Raw genomic sequence first — 25,685 nt, forward strand, 5'->3', positions numbered from 1 at the left:
CACTGGTGACTGGGAAAGTGCAAGAGCATCATCCTTTATCTGTACAAGCATGCCATCCTGGAACTGGGATATGATATCAGTAAACTCCAGGCAACCAAATTTTGCCATCATCTTCCACAAGCCCTTAGGACCGACAGTATCAAAAACCTTGGTCAGATTGACAAATGTTATGTACAGACCTCTGTTCTGCTCCTGGCATTTCTCCTGGGGTTGTTGGGCAGCAAACACCATCTTGACCGTTCCTCAGCCCTTTCTGAAGCCACATTGGCTCTCAGGTAGATGACTGTCTTCCAGGTGAAGGATCAGCCTATTAAGGAGGACTCTGGCAAGAATCTTGCCAATAGTGACTAAAGAAAGAGACCCTCCTTCCCCCCAGCCTGTGATTGTCACAGGACAATCTATTTCCTTTACCTTTATAGAAATGGATAATGGAGGAGTCCTTGAACTCCTGGGGGATAACCTCTTCTTGTCATATAACCTGGAAGATTTAAGTCAGCTTTTATGTAAGCATTGTACCCCCTTCCTTGTAAATCTCAGCTGGAATAGAATTAGCGCTGGACTTTTTGCCGCATGAGAGGAGCCTAATAGCGTTCAAAACCTCTTCTTCAGTTGGAAGTTCAGCTTGAGAGGGATTGACTTGAACCTGGGGTATACAGTCAGTGCCTTCAGCATTGGTTGGTGATGGTCTGTTGAGAATGCTATGGAGGTGTTCAGCCCATCTCCCCAGGATCGTGTCCTTATCACTAACCATGTGGCTCCATCAGCACTGAGTAGTTGAGATGCACCATAGGTCTTTGGCCCGTAAGTAGCTTACAGGGCAACATAAATGTGTTTTGATTGTTACTATCAGTATGAAACGGAATTTCCTCTGCCTTCTTACTGAGCCAAGAATTCTGCATCTCTCCAAGCTTTGCTTGCCCTTTACTTCTGATAGGGTTAAAGGCTGCCTTTTTAGAGACGGATGAATTATCCTGCTGGTAAACCCTATGGAGTTCTCATTTTTTGCTTAGCAGCTTCTGAATTTCCCCACCATTTTCATGAAACCAGTCTTGATATTTGTGAGTGTTCTGGCCCAGATGAGTAAATGTGGTGCTGTGCACCAAATCTCTGAAAGCTGCCCACTGCTATTCTGCTCCACTGATACCAGCTTTGTTTTGGCTCAGCTTTCCCTTCAAGTTAGCAACAGACTGTTCATGCCTAGGGAAGTACTCTAATCTGCTGACATTGCATTTTCTGGTAGTTGTTTTGCCTTGGAGCCACTGCTTTTGTTGAATGGGAGTGTTTAGCTTGGAGAGACCAAGTATGATTGGTACAGCACTCTGCCTCACACATCGTCTTCATCAGTCTCACATGTTGTCTGTCACTTCTCCTTACAATGACATAGTCTTTTAAATGCCAGTGCTCGCTGCGAGGGTGCATCCGTGAGGTTTCATTTCATTTAGGTAAACCAAAGACAGCGTTGATGATGATCAGTTCCTGACATGTGCAAGTCTTCAGTAGTAAATGACCATTACTGTTGCTATTTCTGACTCCGTTCCTTCCAAGGACTCTCTGCAGTGTCTGATAGTCTGTGCCTACTCTTGTCCTTTTTGTATACATTGATGATGAGTGTCTCCATGTCTTTATAAAATTTTCCTTTGACCTCGTCAGGGTTTGTCATGGTGGGATCATATGCAGTGATGATGGTGGCACGGAACTTTCTTGAAAGTGGCAATTGCATTGTCGTGAGCCTGTCATTCAGTTGTTTTGGAAGGCATACAAGCTTGTTGATTAGATAAGTTTTGATTGTGAAGCCTGCAACAGCTTCATGGTGTTCTCCATCACTGTAGTCACTCCAGAAAAATGTGTATCCAGCACTAACTTTGGTAAGCTGGCCTTCATTCACTAGCCTTGTTTCACTCAGGGCTGCTATTTGCATGTGACACCACCTTTTTTAGCCCCCTCATCATGCCAGGAGATGAGTAGTGTGGTCCTGAAAAAAGGCTGCTCTGACACCCAGGGGGCTGCCTGAATTTCATTGCTGCTTCAGTCCAGTGAGAAGACAACCCTATGGCCTGGGCCACTTGTGTGCAGGGTTGTGACTGTAGCTACCAGTGTATCCACACCTGCCGCTTCATCAATCACCTGTCAGCATAGGACTTCATGGTAGGTAAAAATGGTAAAATGGTATGCCTGGCAAGTCTTTTTACTCATACAGAGTTGGAGGAAGTTGTAGGCCTCACTCTTTCCTCCAGAGTCAGCAGAGTCTAATGGCAAGACAAAAGTCGAGATGACTAGTGATGGCTCAGGATGCAGTAGATGACCTTGGCATCTTTGATGTCTAACAAATTTCTGAGCACTCCACAGCACCTGCTTCGGCCACCTTCACGGCCATTGGAATGAATTATTCTCATTTGTCCATTCCACCATGGAAGGTCTTCACATGCTTGGGGTAGACACCCTCCTAATTCATCCACTGGTTTGAGGCCGGTCATTTAACCTCAACTTGGTTTACCTCGTCTGCTGAAACCGTTTATGGGGTGTGGCCACTGTGCATATGACAGCTTCTCGGAGCCACAAGTGAGAGTTGGGTGACCATCTGGACATCAAAAGTGGGAAGTAAGGCTTGGCAGCCCTCCTGCCAGAGGTACTGGTCTTCCCTGAACACCTGTACACCCCATCTTTCTTTGTATTCTCTTAGTAGTCCCTGGCATGTAGTAACCATTTAATAAAAGCTTGACTGACTGACAGAAGTGAATGTGATATGTTCTTTACTGTCATGGAGCTTACAGACTTAAAGGGGAAATGTGCCATGTACACGTATAAGTATAATCAGATAGAATATAATTGCGTAGGAGAGGGTTCTTTCTTGCTTAGCTATTTTGCTAGCTCTTTAGGGACAAGCCCAGATTTCTTTTATGTGATTCCTAACTCTGTGTTGGGCACATAGTAGGTACTTAACAAATGTCTACTACATAAATGGGTACTTCAAACCAGTGAAATGGAGAATTAGAGTGAATCATTGCCCTAGGCTCTACTTGGAGTGGGAGAGAAAAAGAAGGAAAAGAGAAAGTGGGGAAAAGAATATAACCTGCCATTTGGATTCTGAAAATCAAGTTCGCCTGGAGCCTAATTCAGGGGTTCTGAACTTGGGATCTATGAACATGTTTATTTTTTGTTTTTGTTTTTACATTTTGACAACTGTATTTCAATATAATTGATTTCCTTTTGATTTCTATGTATTTTGTTTTATGAATTTAAAAACATTATGCTGGAGAGAGGTCCATAGGCTTCCCCAGACTGCCAAAATCTGGCACAATGACACCAGAAAGATTAACCCCTTCACCAAACCTAGCTGGAGAGAAGAAAAGGACAGCCTCATTCAGTTAGCCCATAAGCAATGGAGGATCAAGAAATCCATGTATAGGTATCAGTTAACTGGATAGACAATACAGACCTTGAGTAAATATGAGAGTGTGTTCCTAGAAAACAGACATTTGATGTAATGCTCCCAAAGAAGTCTTCACAGAGAAGAATATCTGGTTAATACATTCTAGCTGCCTTTTTTTGTTGTTGTTTTGTTTTGGTGATGATGATAAGTGACATAGAAGATGAGAAAAAATTGAAAGGTAGATGAAGTTACTAAATAAGTTACATCAAATTGTGCTAAAACTGATCAGGTGCCTTCTTCCCTCCCTCCAAGCACACAGTTAAAAGTTAGGATGAAGAACTGAAAGCCTCAGCCTGCAACCTGGCCTTATACTGAACCTTCTTCACAAGGCAGGAATTTCCCCTTTATTGATGAAGATTCACTCTTTTTCTAAACCTGCTTGGGGAAAATTGGGTGTCTTCACAGTGGGGGGTAGAAAGGCAACAACTATTGTTCTGAGCCTTTTTTTTTTTTAATTATTAGGGTAGAGGGTTGGGCAGAATGGAGCAGAGAATAAGGTCATATTTATAGACTTGAAAAGGCCTGGGATCCACATGGCTATGAAAGCCCAAAGTGATTGATTAGGTTAAGCCAGTGGCAAGGAAGGAGGATGAAGAGGTAGTGAAGGCAGAATTGAGAAGCCTCCCCTAGTGTCTCTTTCTGGTAGCTCTGAAGTCAATGTAGTGCTTGGAATTCCCATTAAAAGTCTAAATATATGAGATTTAATATTGAAATTTACAATTGCTTATTCAGGTATTCTAGTCTCCCTGGACCTTGGCTTCCCCATCCAAGTTGGTTGGGTTAGATGGCTTTTGAAGTCCCTTCCAGCCCTAAATCTATGATTCTATGAACCTATCAGATAATGATCATCAAAAATAATACATAGTTTGATGAAATTTCAACGTGTCATAGTGACCCAGGGTTTGGAGATTTATCATGCCCTGATTTATACTGTATGAGATAAATTTCAAATCTTGTTTCCACGTATATGTATATATTCATCCTCTGTACAACTGTTTGATTTATATGCTAATCTCTACAAATCTTTGCTTCTTCCATTATTCCCTATCCCAGTATTCCCTAGATCTTTAAACACAAACAGTCAAGGTTAAACCCTGGCATCTAACAACTCTAGATTTACTCCTAGTCTCAAAGAATGTATTGAATATTCAGGAGAGGCTATTCCTCTGCAGCAAGTAGGTATTATGCTGAGCTTTTCCAGGGTGAGTTGTGTGAACAGTCCCTTTTCACCTCATATGAGGTAAGAAATTCCTTTTTCTATTGGAAGTTCCTTTTTCTAAGGAATAATGATACATACTTAGGTGATCTTGGTTTGATTTAATTCAGCCTCACATCAAGACATATGCCTCCGTAGTTGGCCAGACCTTAATTACTATACCTTGTTTCCTTTAATACATGCTTTTAAATTTTCAACAGGGATGTGGGGATACTGCTTCTTTGGGCCCATATTTTCCCACAAGGTGTCTCTGGAGAAAAAGAATTCATGATGTTACATTCTTTGTGTTTAAATCTTAGGGGATCATTTCTGGAATATTTTTGCTCCTCGCTTTGAGACCAATGTCTTAGGGTCTCTGAATACCACAGTTGGTTGAGGGCATTTGCTCTTGAAGTTACATTATTTATGTAGCATCTCCTCTAGAATACTCACCAAACTTGTACTTGTAGGTTGGAAGGTTGGGTCCCCAGAAACTGGCTGCTACATTGGGTTCTAGAGATAAACCTATGGGGCTATACTTCTAACACTCAACAACCCATACTGATCTGCCTCCCGTTAACAATTAATCCGTAGACTCAACTTGCCTTAGTTCAGCAGGTTCTAGGCTTTTTTTTTTAATGTAAAACATGTTTCCATATTAGCCATGACAAAAAAAAAAAAAAGGTAAGAAAAATAAAGAAAGTGAAAAAAAGTCTACGCATAGAGTTCATCATTTCTCTCCCTGGAGGTGGATAGCATTTTTTCATGATGGGTCCTTTGGAATTGTCTTGGATCATTGTCTTGATCAGAGTAGCTAAGTCTTTCACAGTTAATCATCGTTATAATATTGCTGTTACTGTGTACAATGTTCTTCTGGTTCTGCTCACTTCACTTTGCATCAGTTCATATAAATCTTCCCAGGTTTTTCTGAAACCATCCTGCTCATCATTTCTCATAGCACAATAGTATTCTGTCACAATCATATACCACAACTTCTGCAGCCATTCCTCAGTTGATGGGCATTCTCTCAATTTCTAGTTCTTTGCTACCACAAAAAAAGCCACTATAAATATTTTTGTATAAATAGGCCCCTTTCTCTTTTCTTTGATGTCTTTGGGATAGAGACCTAGTAGTGGTGTTGCTAGATCAAAGGGTATACAGTTCAATAGCCCTTTGGGCACAGTTCTGAATTATTCTCCAGAATGGTTGGACCAGGTAGTTCACAACTCCACCAACAGTACACTGGTGTCCTAATTTTTCTACGTCCCCTCCCCTCCAGGATTTGCCAGTTTCCTTTTCTGTCATGTTAGCTAGTTTTATAGGTGTGAGGTGATACCTCAGAGTTGTTTTAATTTGCATTTCTCTAACCATTTGTAGGGGAGAAGTGAGTTAGTGTAGTGGATAGATTGCTGAGCCTGGAGTCAGGAAGACTCATCTTGGTGAGTTCAAATCTGGTCTCAGACACTTACTGGCTGTGTGACCTTGGATAAGTCACTTCACTCTGTTTGCTTTGGTTTCTTCAAATTTAAAATGAGCTGGAGAAGAAAATGGCAAACACTTCAGTATCTTTGCCAAGAGAACCCCAAATGGAGTCACAAAGAGTTAGGCATAACTGAAAAATGACTGAACAACAACAAAAAAAATTCACTGATTTAGAGCATTTTTTCATATGACTATTGATAGCTTTGATTTCTTCTTCTGAAAACTACCTATTCATATCTTTTGACTATCAATTGGGGAATAGCTTTCATTTTTATAAATTTGACTCGGTTCCCTATGTATTTGGGAAATGAGGCCTTTATTAAAGAAACTTGCTGTAAAAACTTTCTGCCAGTTTCCTGCTTTCCTTCTAATTTTAGCTGCCTTAGTTTTGTTTGTGCAAAACCTTTTTAATTTCGTGTAATCAAAATTATCCATTTTACTTCCTGTGATCCTCTCTATCTCTTATTTGGTCATAAACTCTTCTTTTATCTATAGATTTTACAGGTAAAATTTTCCATGCTCCTCTAATTTGATCATGATATCACCCTTTATGTCTAAATCATGTACCCATTTTGACCTTATCTTGGTTTATACAGTGTGAGATGTTAGTGTATCCCTAGTTTCTGCCAAACTGTTTTCCAGTTTTCTCAATAGTTTAGTCAAATGAGTTCTTGCCCCCAAAGCTTGGCTGTTTGGATTTATCAAACACTAGATTACTGTGGTTCTTTACTGCTGTAGGTTGTGTACCTAATCTGTTCCACTAATTCACCACTCTATTTCTTAGCCTGTACCAGGTTGTTTTTATGATTACTGCTTTGTAATATAGTTTGAAACCTGGGCCACCTTCCTTCATATCCCACCCACCCCCAAGTTGATTCCCTTTGTGTTCTTGTCCATTTGTTCTTCTAGATGAATTTTGTTATTATTTTTTTCTAGCTCTATAAAATACTTCTTTGGCAGTTTAATCGGTATGGCAAAATTTTGACTTTTAAAAAAATACAGTAGGTATGTATGAACCATAAATTACAGCTAATGTAACAAATAAAAATTTAAAACTAGTATATAAAAATACCGTAGGAATAAAAAGGCTATCAAATACAGCTCTCTTTCTTGAGTCTCTAAGTTAGGAACTATAGAAAATGCCTTGCAGGCAGTTTGAACTCTGGAAAATATTTTTGACAACCATCTCAGCCCCAGGCTAATCCTTTTATAATTTAAACTACCAGACTTCTAAAGGACCTGGTAGAGCTGAGTCACTAGGCAGGTGGAGGCCTAGATGTGGCCACTACTGCTGCGGTAGCCCCAGGACCAGCCCAAGCTCCTGCTACCTCTTACCTTTTGCTGATGAGGTCCCCAAATTTTTCTGGCCTACCTTTTATCATTAAAAAACCCTCAAAACAACTCTAAAACTGAGGGAGGAATTTTAAAACAAATTTTAAAAAAACGCTATTTAAGTGATCATTTTAAAATGATAGAATGTCAGAGTAGGTCATAAAAATATTCTAGAATAAAATAATTCTGATGATCAAGAGCAGCACCAGGATTATCAAACATCACCTCTCTGAAGATGAATCTCAAGTCTGTGTCTTTATCCCCAATCTCTTTAGTTTCTCAGTCTCATATTTCTACAACATTTCAACAACAGTAACATTACTAATCTTTTCTTTCCTATATTAACATAGTGAACTTCTTACTGCCTTCACACTATTGCCAAAGAAATCTTCTGAATGCACTGCTCTGATATCACTCATTGATTCAAAAACCTTTAGTGGTTCTCCTTTGCCTAATGAGTACAGTATAAACCGGGGATCTTGGCATTCAAGGCCCTCCACAATTTGGCTCTTACCTTATCCAGCCTTATCTCATAGTACTCTCTTTCATATATTCTACTTTCTACAAGTTGGACTATTATCTGCCCTCTGTTCTAGTCCTGCCCTCTCTTATCACCATGTTGTTGCTTATGCCCTTCCTATCATCTGGTATGGATTACCTCCTTTACTCCTTCCACTTTTTTTACACAGGGACACAATAGAAGGAAAACTGAATTTTCAGTCAGAGGATTGAGAACCTGAGTTTGAATCCTAACTGGGCTACTTATTACCTACATAAGTCATTTTATTGCCTTGAGCTTCATTTTCCTCATCTAGAAAGTGGAAGTAATAATACCTGAACTGACTACCTTAAGTAATTATTGGGGGGATCAGATGAGACCATGTGGGGAAAAATTTTACAAAGTATTCTACAGGCATATGTGTTAATGGCTTTAATTTGTTCCATGAAAGCCCATTTTTAGGTATTTGAGAGAGATGTTCCATACCCCTACCCTAATTAATGTAATTACAGGAAGCCTAGACATCTCCACTGAATCAGTTGGACAAAAATGTAAACCAGATGCGAACCAGTTCTTGATCAGTTTGGCAGAAGTGAAATGCTTTGATCATTGGGTGAAATCAGATGATGTCACACAGTAAATGCAATGGCATTGGTTGAACGAATTAGACACTCCTCTAGGCCTATGTATGTCATCACAAGCCAGTTAGGAATTGAACATTCTAGTAGGACATTCTACCAGCTAGCCAATCTAGGCATGGCTGAGGGAATTGCCCTTGGTGAGAGAGGAGTGAACTATTTCTCCTTTCTCCCTTTCATTGACCAGAGAATGACCGTGTGAATTTCAGAAGGTCAGAAGTTTTGAACTTCCATTGGTAGTAGAGTCTCCCTGGAACAACATCGGCTGATGGCAGTGTCTGAATTGGGAGCTGAAAGAAGCCAAAACCAAACTAGGCATAATGAGGATGAGCAGAGAGCTACACCCAAGAGGAATTTCATGAGGTCTTCAAAAAAGAAGAAAATAACTTCTAATAACTAGGAATTGTGAATTGTCCCTTTGCTGCAGATTTATTCTTCATGTGTGCCTCACTGCCATTGTACTCCAAGTTTGGACATACTCTTCTCATGTGTATGCTTATGGGAGAGTGTGTCCTAGACCTTTTGGGAGAAACGTTTTGATCCATTTGTTCTGACTATACCACCTTAGTAAATCAGCTTTTCCAAATGCTAATTAAGTCTGGTTGATAATCAGTGATGGGAGAGCACACTGGATTGGGGTTTGTGAGTAACAGTACTAGAAAACCCAACCTTTCAGGGTTACCCTTATTATACTCTCTGTGGACCCAGCCTTCTAATGGGTACGGGAGCTCCGTGAAACAATAACAGGGGAAAAGCTAGTTCCATAGCATTAGAAATGAGAGGAATTAAAGTTGGCTGGGAAGCTGACCCCTTAGCTACCTTGTTGTGGATCAGGAGCCTTAGTGGGGAGATTAAAGGTGATGCAGAGGGACTTAGGTCCCGCCCATAATGATGGAATGTGATTATAACAGCTTAATGAAATTATCCTGGAATGATGTTAGTTGGAGGAATGTTATTCATGGTATGGCCTGTATCAGTGTAAGTCATTATTATGGGTGTGTATATCTAAGTTGATCTAAAAATGAAAAAAAAAGTTAAATGTCAACTGTATAATTTAAGATCAATTTAATTAGAAGGCAGCAATTTAAATATTTTCTTAGCGTTATCTTTACATAATAGCATCAGTGTTGTCCACATAGCATGTGTGTTTTGGAATAAGTTCTTTTGAACAATTAAACATCATCTAATGAATTTACCTAAATAATTACTACTAATGAACATTTGTTTATTATCTTGCATTTCATTGCTATTTATTAACAGATTTCCAAGACAATAGATGATTTTGTAATCTGTGTTTTATAAAACCAGTAGTATTTGTTGGGTCCCTAGCAACCATTTAGTATGTAAATTAGGTATTCTCAGGCTTAATGTACTTCATTTTTATAAAACAAATACATCATTAATCTGATTAAGTTCTTGGATGAGAGTGCTGTCCTCAGATCATTGTGCATCATTTGTTGTTGGGGCATGCATCCAAAAAAAAATTCAAGCATGGCATTTACAGCCTAGGTTTAGTAGAATTGTTGAAACCTTCGAAGTGACATTTTCTGGAAGAATAGAAAAGCACTGCTTGGTTACGATTGCAAGTGTTACCTGAAACTTCACATACTTATTCTGAATTGTAATTCAGTTTAATGATAATTCCTGAATTTATGAGATATGTTTTTTCATACTGTAGAAGTGTGTCATGGAATAAAGGTGGTCCAAATGAATAAAAAACAGATTCTGTCTTTACAGTAGTGTCTTTTTTTTTTGTTTTGGTTTTGTTTTTACTTTTTAGGCATTTGGAGTTAAGTGACTTGCCCAGGGTCACACAGCTAGTTCGTGTCAAGTGTTTGGTCTGAGGCCGGGATTTGAACTCAGGTCCTCCTGACTTCAGGGCCAGTGCTCTATCCACTTCGCCATCTAGCTGCCCCTAGAGTAGTGTCTTAATTGGTATATTCTTTGAACTCAGAATTTGTCTTTGGGCTCTGGTTATATGTGGGTTTGTCTTCAATTTTAAGTCAAGGCTTACTATTTTAGATGGGAAATTTATGCATTTAGGAAACTTTTGTTAAGCACCTACTCTGTTGAAGTTAACAGGTTCAGGTTGCCCTCAAGGAGCTTATATTCTATTAAGGGAAAACAACATTTATACCAGTAAGTATAAGATAATTTGGGAAGAGATAGAATTCTGAGAACTAGTTTGCTCAAAAAATGCTTCCCACTATAATAGGAGGTGAGGTAAGCCTTGAAGACACCTAAGGATCTTAAAGAAGAGGAGGTGAGGAAGGAATTCATTCCAGGAATGGAGGAGAAGACTGGGATAAAGCATGCTGGGGAGAAGTGGAATGCTGATTTCTCACAGCAGCCAGCAGGCCACAAGAGTGCATGATAGGGAACATGTCTGAAATAAGGTATGCTGAAGTCCAAGTAGGAAGGGTTTTAATGCAAAACTGTGCAATTTGTATTTATGCTGGTAAAGCACTGAAGATTTTTGAGTAGGGGAATGACATGGGCAGACCTGTGCGTTAGGAAAATTATCAATAAATCAGTTATTCACCAAGAATTTATTAAGCACATTCTATATTCCAGGCACAGACAGAAATGAGTACCTCCCCTTCAAAGTGCATGTTATATCAAGGGAAACTGCATGTGCTCATAGAAATATGAAATGCAAAGTCACTTTGGGAGGTGCACTATCAGGTCAGGGTGGCCAAGAAAGGCCAGAGCTAGGAGATGGCAACTATGTGAAAAGTGAATTGGAGGGAGGAAAGACAAGAAGCAGGTAGGCTAATGAGGAAGCTTGGGCAGTAGTGCCGTGAGGGGATGCTAAAGGCCTGCACTGGTGGTTATGTGACTGAATAGAATACGACTGGATGTGAGAGATATTGTAGAGGCAGACCAGACAAAAGATGTAACTGATTGGACGTGGCAGAAGTGAGGGAGAGGAGAGACCCAGGGGTGTCTGTCAGGTTGTGAACCTGGGTGATGGGAGAGTAGTAGGGCCCTCCAAGAAACAAGGACATTTGGGGGAGATGCACAGCTAGGGGGCAAGATAAGAAGTGCAGTTTTAGACATATTAGATTTGAGGTGTCAGTGGGACATTCACGTAAAGAGGTGAAGCGGACAGTTAGTGGTGCTAAAATGGAGATCAGGAGAAATATTAAGACTGGCTGATTATTAGAATTGGTAGGTGCTGGACAAGTCAAGCATCAATTAACATTATTAAGAATGAAATAGATTTTATTTTAAGAGTCAAGAAAAGATTTGTAACTAGTGTAGGCATTATCCCTGAATCAGCCCGACGTACAGTTAGACCATTGATTCGTTAGAACTAAGATCAGAATTTGGTTTGTTTTTTTTAAATAATACCAATGAGAAAATCATATGGAGTACAATTAGAATGATTAACCCCTGATCTATTTAAATAAGTAATTGAAAATAAAAAATGAGAAATGGACAACAGAAATGACATCAATACCTACTATAATAATTTTATCCACAGGTTTGAACAATGAAAAAAGGTAATGCTACAACATGGCAGATGAGTTCAGAAAGTGCCTCAGTCAGCAACACCGGCTTAAAATGCAAACTCATGATGGATCTCAGATAGCAAAGAGAAACTGTGTAGGTAAAAACCGTGCCAAAGAGATGCTGGACTTGGGTTTGGATCCTTTCTCAGCCACTTGCTAAGATAGGCGATCCTGGGTAAATCACTCAGCCTCAGTTTTCTGTTATAAATGGGGCTAATAATAATAATAATACCCATTTCACAGAGTGTGAGGATTAAATGAGATAACATCTATACCTTGCAAACCCTAAAGCTCTATATAAATACTATCTATGATCACAATAATAATGATCCACATTATAATTACTAATATTATTAAAGAAAACATGACAGGATATCCAACTAAACACAGTTCTCCCAAGAGCCTTCAAGGATGAAAATGGAAAGACTATACACCAAAGACACGCCAAAGATTTGTAAAAGCCATTTTTTTTCATGAACTGTTTTTTCAAACAAGCAGAATAGAGCCATCACACTTGGACTCTTAACATCACAGTTCCCAAGGTACTTTTAGAGGAGGTAGAAATGATACTAAAGAGAAAATGTGAAAAATAGCCAGATTGGACCAAGTATATAAAGAGGAGATTCTGTAGTATACCAAAAATATAGGGAAAATCTTGGGCTTTGTTAATGCAAAAAAAAAAAAAGCCCTGAGAGAGAACATCAGTAACTACTGACCCATATGCTTATTCTTTCATCTATATGAAATCTTTATGAACTTGATTAATCTGCTCATTAATCAAGGGCATCCTCAATAGGTTATTAGTAGGAAATAAGCAGGTTTTCACAAGCAATACTAAAACAATATACAGATAAGATCCTATAGTGTGTATTGCTTGCAGATTATTTAAAAAAAAAAGCATTTGGTACCATAGAACAACATGCTCCTTATAAGCTCTTTTTTTTTTCAGTTATAAATTGGGGATATATAGTTTTATAAACCCTAATGGACTATAGAATGTTTTAGAAATTCTTTTCAGTTCATTTTCTTAGTTAATGCTGAGTTTGTGTTAACATTCCTCAGTGATTCACACATTTCATTTTTTAACCGTTCCATTGATCACATTCTAACATATATATGTTTATATATGTAGGTACATACATATATATAATATACATATATAAACCACACATACACACACATATACATACATATACATGTATGTATGTATATATATGTATTGTAGGTGTGGGGGGCTTATTCCTGTACTAATCTTTCAGCTCCCTGAAGGCTGGGACTTTGTCTTGCTTTATCAACCAGTTAATTAATAAGCATTTATTAAGAACCTACTATATATGCCAGATACTGTTAGGCTCTGGGGATAAAAAGATAAAAAATGAAACATCTCTTGCCCTCAAGAGCTTACATTGTATTGAGGGATACTTGTAAGTATGCAGGCATATATACATACATATATACATACATACATACATACATACATACATACATACACACTAATATATACTAAATACAAGGTAATTAAAAAGAGAAGAGACTATCTGGGAGGATAAAAAAAAGCTCATTTGAAACTTGTGATGTTCCTGATCCCCCCAAAAACCAGAAATTCCAAGAAATAAAAGTGAGGAAGAACAACATGTCCCCTTACAAGCTCTTTTACAGCAAGGTGTCTTCCATCTGTATATCAAGAACATTTGATACTCTTTGAAAGATGTAACATCAAAAATAATCGTCTTCATAGGCCCCCAGACAGGAGACATCAGGCTAGGAATTTTGTGCTTGTCAAAAAACTTTGCTAATATAATAGAAGACACCTAGTGCAGAGGTCAGATTGAGGAAGGATTCTCTGTGGATGATAAGGTCCAGAGTATAGAGGGACAGTTGGAAAGAAGCATAGTAGATTGGATTGTTTTCAAGAGATTACAATGCACTTTTACTGACTTTTAGCAAAAAGACACCTGCAGGAAGCCTTTCCTGGTCCTCCTTAATCTTTGTGCCCTCTCCCTGAGACTAGCTCCAATTTATCTTGTATGTATCTCATTGTTTGCATCATGTTGTCTTCCCTATTAAACTTTCCCTCAGTGCAACGACTGTCTTCTTTTGTTTTGTTTTGCCTTTCTTTGTATCCTTAGTACAGTCAGGGCTTGACAGGTAGTTGAGGCTTAATAAATGCTTGTTGCCTGACTCCAGACTTCCCAAAGGCCCATATTTTCAATGATGACATTTTGTAGATATTACTTTATGGCAGAAAAACATGGAATCCCATGACTCCAAAAAACTGAAAATGAGTATGATACAGGGCAGTGGAGAGCATGGTAGATAGAATCGGGTTATATCACACAAGTGATGAACTATGAAAAAGAAGGTATGTCATCAGGAAACCATATAACAGGGAGAGAGGGTCTGTTAGTCATATGGCAAAGGTGAAGAGTAACAGGTGAACAGTTATAGTGCTCTATTGATACCCTCCCTTCCTCCTTCTCTCCCTCCGTTCGTTCGTTCGTTCCTTTCTTCCTTCCTCCTTCCCTCCCTCCCATCTTTTTTCTCTTTCTATTTCTTTCCTTCATTACTTCCTTCCTTCTTCCCTTCCTTCCTCCCTCCATCCCTCCCTTTGTTTCTCCCTCCCTCATTTCTTTCCTTCTTCCTTCCTTTCTTTCCTTCTTCCCTCCTTTTTCTCTCTCTTTCTCTCTTTGTTTCTTCCCTACTTTCCTTCTTCCTTCCTTCTTTCCTTCCCTTCCCTTCCCTTCTTCCCTTCCCTTCCCTTCCCTTCCCTTCCCTTCCCCTTCCTTCCTTCCCTTCCTTCCCTTCCCTTCCCTTCCCTTCCTTCCCTTCCCTTCCTTCCCTTCCCCTTCCCTTCCCTTCCCTTCCCTTCCCTTCCTTTCCCTTCCCTTCCTTTCCCTTCCCTTCCTTTCCCTTCCCCTTTCCCCTCCCCTTTCCCTTTCCCTTTCCTTTTCCCTTTCCCTTCCTTTCCCTTCCCTTCCCTTCCCTTCCTTTTCTTTCTTTTCTTTCTGTCTTTCTTTCCTGATTTGTACTCAGGTCCTCCTGACTCAAGGGCCAGTGCTGTATCTACTGTGCCGCCTACCCCTATTGGTAGCTTTTCAATGTTGGAGAAACTGAGGAAGGCCTCTACTATGTTGTGGAAATCCTCTTGTGGTGAACTTTTGGGAGAATAAAGACTTTCAATTTCATACTGGGCGGGTATGTATGGGTTGCATTCTTTGTCATTGAAGGGTATTCCTGAGTCAATGAGATTATTGATCCATTTGAATATTTGAGTATATAGATTTGGGAATCATATGCATAGAGATGATAGTTGAACCCTTGAGAGCTAATGAGATCACTAGTAGAAGCATATAGAGAAAGAAGAAAGCCTAGGCTAAATGGACCTTGCCCAGAAAATGGACCTTGCCAACATCTGGGGTGGGGGCTATGTTGCCTCCCTGTACCTCTCATTTCATGGTTCTCTACTAACCTGCATTAATGCATGTCACATTGATCCCTGGGCTGTCACCTCCAGGATTCCATTACCTTAGTGGCTCTCTCCTAGAGCCAGCCTTCTACTATAGCCCTGAAGTAGGGGAGGAGAAGAGGGCCAGATTCTTTTGAGGAAGGGCTGACCCCTTCTTATTTTATACTGCCTTCTATGCAAGTACAATTCTTCCCCAATCAGGTTCTGTACCACCATCACCTTTCCCTATCAGTCCCATTATTTTTTTTCTTCCACTTTAAAAAATGCCTAATTACAACTGTGCTTGGGAGACTGAGACTCAGGAGACAACTGTGCCTTGGGAGACGCGTGGAAGTTCCATAATAATCCATCAAAGAAGACTGAGAAGGGGTGATCATACAGGCAGGAAGAGAATCAGGAGAAAGCAGTATCATAAAACTCCAGAGACAATAACCAGAGGATGTGGTGGCTAACAGTATCAAAAGCTGTAGAGAGATCAAGAAGGATGATGACTGCAAAAAGCCCTCAGATTTTGCAATGAAAGGACTGTTGATAACCTTTGAGAGAACAGTTTCCAGCCAATGGGTGAAGTTAGGTCTAGTAGAATTCAAAACATTATAATTTATAATGTAGATGGTGAATGTGATAGATTATTTTTTAAAAATTTATTTGTTTTTAGTTTTCAACATTCACTTCCACAAGATTTTGAGTTTCAAATTTTCTCCCCATTTCATCCATCCCCCCACCCTAAGATGGCATGCGTTCTGTATACCCCTTCCCCTAATCTGCTCTCCCTTCTATCTCTTACCCCCTCCTCTTATCCTCTTCCCCTTCTATTTTCCTGTAGGGCAGGATAGATTTCTATACCCCATTTCCTATATTTCTTACTTCCCAGTTGCATGTGAAAACAATTTTTTTAACATGTGTTTTTAAAATTTTGGGGTCCAAATTTTCTCCCTTCCTCCCCACCCACCCTCATTAAAAAAGCAAGCAACTTGATACAGGTTATACATGTGTAGTCATGTGAAACACTTCCATAGTAATCATGCTGTGAAAAACTAAGTGTATTTCCCTTAATCCTATCTCACCCCCCATTTATTTTATTCTCTCTTTTGACCCTGTCCCTTCTTAGACGTGTTTACTTCTGATTACCCCCTGCCCCAATCTGCCCTCCCCTCTATCATCTCCCTGCTCTCTTGTCCCCTTCCCCCCCCCATTTTCCTGTAGGGTAAGATTGATTTCCATACCCAATTGAGTATGTATTTTATTCTCTCCTTAAGCCAAATCCAATGAGAAGAAGGTTCCCTCATTCCCTGTCACCTTCCCCGGTTTCCCCTCTACTGTAAAAACCTTTTTCTGTCTGTTTTATGTGAGATAATTTACCCCATTCTGCCTCTCCCTTTCTCCTTCTCTCCATATAATCCTCTCTGACTCCTTTTTTTCCCCCTTAGGCAATTGGGGTTAAGTGACTTGCCCAGGGTCACACAGCTAGTAAGTAAGTGTCAAAGTTTTGGTCTGAGGCCAGATTTGAACTCAGGTCCTCCTTACTTCAGGGCCAGTGCTCTATCCACTGTACCACCTAGCTGCTCCTCTCACTCCTTAATTTTATTCTCCAGATATCACCCCTTCATCTTCAACTCACCCTGTGTGCTCTCTCTCTCTCTCTCTCTCTCTCTCTCTCTCTCTCTCTCTCTCTCTCTCTCTCTCTCTCTCTCTTGTCTGCCTCTCTCCATACATATAATTTTTCCCTCCAACCCTAATACTGACAAAGGTCTCATGAGTTACAAACATCATCTTTCCATGCAGGAATGTAAATAGTTAAACCTTAGTAAATTTCTTATGATTTCACTTTCCTGTTTATCTCCTCATGTTTCACTTGAGTCCTGTATTTGAAAGTCAAATTTTCTATTCAGCTCTGGTCTTTTCATCAAGAATGCTTGAAAGTCCCCTATTTCACTCAATGACCATTTTTTCCCCTGAAGGATTATACTCAGTTTTGCTGGGTAGGTGGTTCTAGGTTGTAAACCTATCTCCTTTACCCTCTGGAATATTATATTCCAAGCCCTGCAGTCCCTTAATGTAGAAGTTGCTAAATCTTGTGTTATCCTGATTGTGTTACCACAGTACTTGAATTGTTTCTTTCTGGCTGCTTGCAACATTTTCTCCTTGACCTGGGAACTCTGGAATTTGGCTACAATATTCCTAGGAGTTTTCCTTTGGGGACCTCTTTCAGGAGGTGATTGGTGGATTCTTTCAATTTCTATTTTGCCCTCTTGTTGTAAAATATCAGGGCAATTTTCCTTGATCATTTCTTGAAAGATAATGTCTAGGCTTTTTTTAAATTTATCATGGGTTTCAGATAGTCCAATAATTTTAAAATTCTCTCTCCTGGATCTATTTTCCAGGTCAGTTGTTTTTCCAGTGAGATATTTCACATTGTTTTCTATTTTTTCCATTCTTTTGGATTTGTTTAACAGTGTCTTGATTTCTCATGAAGTCGCGAGCTTCCAATTGCTCCATTCTAATTTTTAAGGAAGTATTTTGTTCAGTAAGCTTTTGGACTTCCTTTTCCATTTGGCCAATTTTGCTTTTTAGGGCATTCTTCTCCTCATTGGCTTTTTGGATGTCTTTTGCCATTTGGATTAGGCTATTTTTTTAAGGTGTTATTTTATTCAGTATTTTTTGGGGTCTCCTTTAGCAAGCTGTTGACTTATTTTTCATGATTTTCTTGCATCACTCTCATTTCTCTTCCCAGTTTTTCTTCTACTTCTCTTACTTGTTTCTCAAACTCCTTTTTGAGCTCTTCTATGGCCTAGGACTGATTCATATTTTTCTTGGAGACTTTGGATGTAGGAGCTTTGACTTTGTTGTCTTCCTCTGGTTGTATGTTTTGATCTTTATTAGCAAAGAAAGATTCTATGGTCTGACTTTTTTTCAGCCTTTGTTCATGATTCCAGCCCATTACTTGAGTTTCAAAGTCTTTGTTAGGGTAGGGGTATGCTTCCAGTGTGGAGAATGTATTTTCCCAAGTTTTGGGGGTTTTGTGCAGCTGTTTTCAAAGATAGTTGTAGGGATCTGTAAATTTTCAGTTCTTCCAAGGTAGTATGATAAGGGGCAAGGTGTTTACGCCTTTCCTGGCCTGTGCTCTGGTCTATGAGTGACCACAAGCGCTCTTTTCTGCCTTGGAACTATGAGGAGGATTTTCTCTTCAGCACCACTACAAGTTCCACCACACCAGCACTCCTCCTTGCCCCAGGACCACCACCCAGAACTGTGACCCAGATCCAAGCACAGGCAAAGCAAGAGAATCCTGCACCAGCTGAGAGATCCCTGCAATCTCCCTCTGATCAGCTGCTCAATTCCCCCTCAGTCCATGGACTGGAAGCTCTGGAAGCAGCCACTGTCCTGGGGCCACACACAGAGACTGGAGCTGGGACCGTGCTTCTCTCTCTCTCACTGCAGTCACAGATTTTCCCCACTAAGTTGTTTTTGGTGTTCATGGGTTGAGAAGTCTGGAAACTGCCATGGCTGCCCGCAGTTCAGTCCTCTGAGGCCTGCTCCAGGTTCGCTGAGGCCTGCCTTGCCTGCATGCCCACGCTGAACTGCGCTCCCATGCTGAACTGTGCTCCTCTACCCACACGGCATGATATACCTTTCCAATCAACCATCCAGGCTGTCTTGGGCTGTAAATTTGTTTCACTTTGTCTTTTGGGGGGGTTCTGCTGCTTTAGAATTTGTTTAGAGCTATTTTTATAGGTATTTGGAGGGGTTTGGGGGAGAGCTCAAGCATGTCACTGCATTTACTCTGCCAACTTGGCTCTGTCTCTTCTCTCCCCCCCACCGTGATAAATTATTTTGAATTTATGCTTGTATGATTAGTTTTTCTTAAAATATTACATATCTTTTGCCAGTGTCCTTCTTAGCCAGTCTTAATTTATTTTAGACATTGGGACCAATGCTTTCTCTTTTATTATGTCATAGCCCTAATCCAACCTGGTTTGTTTTTCATGTATTACTGAAAAAATTCATCATGTAGTCATCTGACTTTAAAGCCTCTGTCTGTCTCTGTCTGTCTGTCTCTCTCTTCTCTGTCTTTTTCTGCTTGATGCTGGGAAATCCACCTCATGGTCTCATATCCAGGAAGGCCCCATTTGATGTAAAACAATGTAGTTTAATCCTGCCCTTTTACAGATAAAAAAATAGACCTAGGTAGATGGTGACTTGCCAAATGTCACATAAATGGTAAATATCAGAGGATTTGAATTCAAATCCAGTGACCCTTGAGCTCTTTTTCCTGCACCTTCTTTTGTTTTCTTCTTCCAAAACTTTTTTTTTAATTTACAAAAATCAACCTACATACCACAAGAATATGGCAAGGAATTGAATATGATTTTTAAAAATAGTTCTTCTAATTTGGCAGAAACTAGTATAGACCAACACTGCACACCATATGCCAAGATAAGGTCAAAATGTGTACCCAATTTAGAAATAAAGGGTGATACCATATGTAAATCAGGGGAGCATGAAGTAGTTTACCTGTCAGATGTATGGATAAAGGAAGAATTTATTACCAAATAAGAGATAGAGAGCATTTTGGAGTATAAAATGGATAATTTTGCTTACATTAAATTAAAAAGGTTTTTTGTGCAAATAAAATCAATACCACCAAGAATGAAAGGAAAGCAGAAAACTGGGAAAAACATTTTTACAGCAAGTTTCTCTGATAAAGGCCACATCTCTCAGATATATAGAGAACAGAGTCAAATTTATAAGGATCTGAATCATTTCCTGATTGATAAATAGTCAAAGAATATGGACAGACAGTTTTCAGATGAAGAAATCAAAGCTATCTGTAGTCATATGAAAAAAATGCTCTAAATCACCATTGATTAGAGATATACAAATTAGAAAAACTCTGAGGTACCACCTCACACCAATCAGATTGGCTAGTACGGCAGAAAATGAAAATGACAAATGTTGGAGGGAATGTAGGAAAATTGGGACACTAATGCATTATTTGTTGGTAGAATTGTAAACTGATCCAACTATTCTGGAGAGCAATTTGGAACTATGCGCAAAGGGCTATAAAACCATGCATACCCTTTGACCCAGCAATACTACTATTTCATCTATATCCCAAAAAGATTAAAATAAAAAAAAGGGAAATGACTTATATGCACAAAAATAATTATCGCAGCTCCCTTTGTGGTGACAAATAATTGGAAATTGAGGGTATGCCCGTCAGTTGGGGGATGGCTGAACAAGTTGTGGTATATGATTGTGATAGAATACTATTGTGCTAAGAAATGATGAGCAGGATACTTTCAGAAAAACCTGGAAAGACTTACATGAACTGATGGAAAGTGAAGTGAGCAGAACCAGAACATTGTATATAGTAACAGCAGTGTTGTACAGTGTTCAACTGTGAATGACTTAGCTATTCTCAGTAACACAAAGATCTCAGACAATTCTGAAGGACCTATGAGGAAAAATGCTATCCACCTTCAAAGAAAAACTGATGGAATCTGAATGCATATCGAAGCATACTGTTTTTATACTTTCTTTTTCTTTTTTTGTCAGTTTTTTCTTCCTCAACATTACTAATATAGAAATTTGTTTTACATGACTATACATGTACAACCTTTATCAACTTGCTTGTCTTCTCAGTGAGGGGGATATGGAGGAAGGGAAGGAGAGAATTTGGAACTCAAAATTATAAAAAATGAAGGTTAAAATTGCTTTTATGTACAACTGTGAAAAATAAAATATTAAAATTTTAAAATGAGGTTAAAATTGCTTTTATGTGTACCTGGGAAAAATAAAATATTACAATATAAAAATAAGTTTCTTGAGGGTAGGAGCTATTTTTGCTTTTCCTTTGGATCCTCATCAAAGCCTTTAATAATAAATATGCATTGGCTGATGGAAAAATTATTATTATTAAAACAAACCTTCTGAATTTTAAAAATATACATATTATTCTTTGTTTTGTTTGTGAGTAAAACAACAGTTGAATATAAACTGTTTGAGTGTAGGGGCTCTTTATAGTTTTGTCTTTGTATCCTCAGTGCCTAGCACAGTGTGCATCATAGGCACTTAATAAATCTTGTATTGGATTGGTGTTCATGAGAGTACAACTTGAGGTTACATGTGGCTATGTATCTTAATGTCATGGTAGAAGTAAAAGACTAGTCTACTTTTATACAGTATCTAATTTTACATTGGTTCCCAGAAGCCCAGTTAGGAGACAGAATGGAAGAGAAAATTGTTTTCTGCAAAGAAACTTCCATTTTGTCCTTAGACTTCTGGGTGCTGAGTTCTGCCACCAAACAGAAGTCTACCAGGGAGTGGTCTCCTTCAGTTTTTAGCTTGTTTTTGGTATAACTTCTACTCAGTCCCCTTCTTCATCTTCTTTTAACCGACATCAGTTAATCCACCATGGGAAGGTCATGGTATCATAGATTTAGAACTAGAAGGGACCTTTGAAATTTTCTGTTATAACCTTGTCATTTTCCATATGAAGTAATTAAAAATGAAAGGCAGAGTAACGTAGCAAGAGGAAACTACTGTGTGATAGTATCTGTGAAAACCAGATGTCACTGACTCTGTATGACTTTGGTCAAGTTACTGCCATGATGGGCCCACATTTTCTTATCTCTGTGTAATCTTCAGGGCTCCTTTGCAGTACTATCCACTCTATGGTTTTAAACTATTTCCATATTTCTAAGGCCTATGATATTATCAGGGTGGCTCTTCCCTCTTCTGGATATAGGTCATAACACATTTCCATGACTGTAGATGGTCTGCAAGAATCTATATGACTAAAAAATGAATCCCCCTCCAACTCACCTGACGATGGAGGTATCTGGACTCAGAGATATTAGACCTCAGAGATTAGACATTAGCAAAGACTCAGAACCTTTTAAAGTTTGGCGGGACCTTCAAGAACTTGCCCTTTACCTGAGGTCATCTCCATTCAGTTCTTTAGTAGAGACTCCTAATATGCACAAATACATATTTAACCCACAAAGGGAGTACTTCAGATGAGAACAGAGGGAGGGCAGCTTTTCCTTATGACAGGGATTCATTCTTTAGTAAGGATGAACATGTTATTATTTGTGAAGAAATGCATGTTATTTGAGTTATTTTTTGCAATAGTAGTATGGCTTTTCACTGAGTTACCTACATATGCCTAATACTGCTTGTGACCAGCTTTCTTTTTTGAGGTAGTTGTATTGATGAGTAACAAGACAATTTGAGAATAAAAAAAAGGGTTGGTTTAGGTAGAGCAAATATATCTGGAATGAATTATTAGTTAACTTGTAAAAAATTACTGGGCTTGAAAAACATTCGTTTTCCACTAAAATATTCCGAACTTAGAAAATGGTATACTATTAAAACTTGAGTGACTCTTGTTTCTTCACTCACCTAATTCATTCCTCATAGCATTTCCTTCATACTCATGGAAAAAGGCCCATACCTCCCCTTGTTTTGTTGATTCCATCTACTCTTTATTTTCAAATGGTTCTGTTACTTTTTAGCATCAGAACCATACCAGTCAATAGTTTGATTCCTACACTGTGGAAACCTGGCATCATATTTGATTCCTCCTGGAGTTCCTCCCATGACTTATTTATCAAGTTATATTCTGCCCTTTGTGTATATTTGGTTCAGTTTCTTTAACTTTACCTTCATACCTTTTGGTAGATTGTTTATAGTCTCTTTTCTTAGCTCAGAGAATCAAGAAACATCTTGTTCATTGCCCATATTTTATAGAAGAAATATCCATCGTAACATTAAACTTTTCATGATGATAGTCATGGGGTGGGAAGGGAGGGGATATCCTTTTACAGAACAGTAGTTGTACTTTCTAATAATTGGTTGTCATCTAAATTTTTTTTATAGTTTAGAAATGTTTATTTGTCCTTGTCCATAATTACGTTATGTGGTCCTTACCTAAGAGTAACCCAATCCCTTTCTTCCTACTCTTTTTTCCCCCCACATGGTTATTTATAGGGTTTAAGAAATGCTATGAAGAACCTACCTAAAGTGCTCTGCACTCATTAGAGAGAAGGTGCTATATAGGTCTATGCACAAATAGATTTTTAGCATCTATCAGCTGTTAATGCCTTGTTCACTTGTATAACAATCTAATGGCATATCCATTGTTACCCTTGAACTGTTCTGAAATATTTTACCCTCAGGGTAATCCATGTGACAAAAGGAGAAGAAAAAAAAATCCATAGTTTCTATCCCTAGTGTGCTCAGGGGCAATTTATTAATATTTTTGCAATGTATGGGTTAATATTACCCTGCCTCATAATGACTATTGAATACTTGAAGATATTACTATTAAAATCACAACAGCAAGTATGTATATAAGTGCTGTCATCCTTGGGATATGTAAATCAGGAATGTTGCTGAAGAACTATTTAGCATTTTCTTGGGGGTGAAGTGCTTAGTTTTGGAATTTAATTGTAGGTTTTACATTTAAGCTGTTCAGTGTTACTCTTCTAAAGGTTCTATAAATTTCTTGCTTTGTAGTTGAACAGGTGTAGTCACCACAGTTGAAAGGCATCATCTTCATAATGAAGCCATAAAAGAATAAAGGTTGATCATGCAGGGTTGGCTGGCTGTGACATTGAACAATGGGGCTTGACTTCTTCATGTCTGTTAAATTAGACTTTGGGGTGTGCTTATCTTGCTGCAATGATATTGAATTGTAACAAGAAAATGTTATGTTGCGCTGCCCTGAAAGGGGTGTGTATCTATTCTTCCTTCATACATGTTACAAAAGCTTTGAAACAATATTAAAGCTGCCCAGTGGTAAGATGCCATAAATGATGGGTGGAACGCTGAAGCAGAGATAAACAGTGAACCAGCAAAAAGGCCTCTAACAATCCAGCAATATCTTGGCCATTGCTGGTTTTTTATTTTTGTGTTTTAAAGCCTAAGGCCTTCCAGGAAGGGTCTATTGGAAATTGAAAAGGACTTTGAAAAAGATACAGCCTAAGGAATGAAATGAAAGAGGAATCCAATAAATATATAGGCAGTGCCTACTAGGCATATAGGTGCCTGGTATGTGACACTGTGTGAGTTATTAGAGAAGTCTGTCCTCAAGGAAAAAAGAATTGCACATAGGCAACAGTTTCACAGAATTATACAGTTTAGAGTTGGGAGGGACCTTATAGACCTCTAGCTAGCCCAACTTCCCACTCTAACAAGTCATTTCCCTCCGTTGTTAGAATTCTCTTATTGCTAGAAAATGTTTCTGCCTTGGATCACACTCTCTCTCCTCGTAACTTCTACCCACTGGTTGTAGTTGTTGCTCCTTTCCCCTCCCCCTGCCCTTTAAAAATCAGCACAAAATAATTTACTCTCCTTTCCACTTGATAGATTCTCTTTTGCTAGCACACAACATTCGTATTACTAAGTGATTCCTCCTAAGCTATGGTTCCCATAACTTTAACTCTCTTGGTTAGCCAATGTTTCTTCATCAACCGTCCTCTCAAAATGTGGAGTAAATGTGGAGGAAAGCCTAAATTAGAATTTGTAGAAACTTTATCACATTTGATTTACATTAAGGTTATAATATCGTTCTGTTAGACTTCTTTTTTTCTGGTGAATTGCTGCTAGGCCACATCAATAACAACAACAATAAACATTTATTAAGAGGCTTATACATACAAGACACTGTGCTAGGGAAATGAAATAATACACAGGATTAGCTCTTGAACCCATGTTCTAGTCATGGCTTCTTTGTATGATAGTAATAGCAGCTAGCATTTACATAGTACTTTAAGTTTTGTAAAGTGTTTTATATGTGTGTGCGTGTGTGTGTTTCTATAGAGTGTCCCAAAAGTGTTTGGGACTTTGTTACACTTTAAACACTTTTAAGACTTTTGGAGCACCTTGTAGGAAATCATCTGGAAAGGTTAGGATCACTTAGTAACCTAAATACTGAGACCATTAATTGTGCATCTCAAATAATTTTTTTGCCCACATCAGTCCAGAAAAATGGAAAGAAGTAGATTTTGTTAATGCTGTGGTGGTTTTTTCCCTGAATAGACAACTGACAAGACCATATATGCACCCCTCTCTTTTTCACTATGATATGATTCTTTCAAATTCTTCTTCCCAACTCTTCAT

General features: G+C 38.8%; 1 protein-coding gene and 1 long non-coding RNA gene across 2 annotated transcripts in view; both read left to right on the forward strand.

The window, feature by feature from the left end:
• Positions 1 to 25,685, forward strand: part of CAMKMT (calmodulin-lysine N-methyltransferase) — a 501,359-nt gene that overhangs the window by 92,594 nt on the left and 383,080 nt on the right.
• Positions 7,662 to 12,268, forward strand: LOC110218495 (uncharacterized). Its single transcript, XR_013484310.1, has 3 exons — positions 7,662 to 8,788; positions 10,792 to 10,972; positions 12,064 to 12,268. It is a non-coding gene; the product is annotated as an uncharacterized LOC110218495 (long non-coding RNA).

Source organism: Phascolarctos cinereus, unplaced genomic scaffold, assembly GCF_003287225.1.
Source record: "Phascolarctos cinereus isolate Bilbo 61053 unplaced genomic scaffold, phaCin_HiC Scaffold_2;HRSCAF=192, whole genome shotgun sequence".
Classification (NCBI taxonomy): Eukaryota; Metazoa; Chordata; class Mammalia; order Diprotodontia; family Phascolarctidae; genus Phascolarctos; species Phascolarctos cinereus.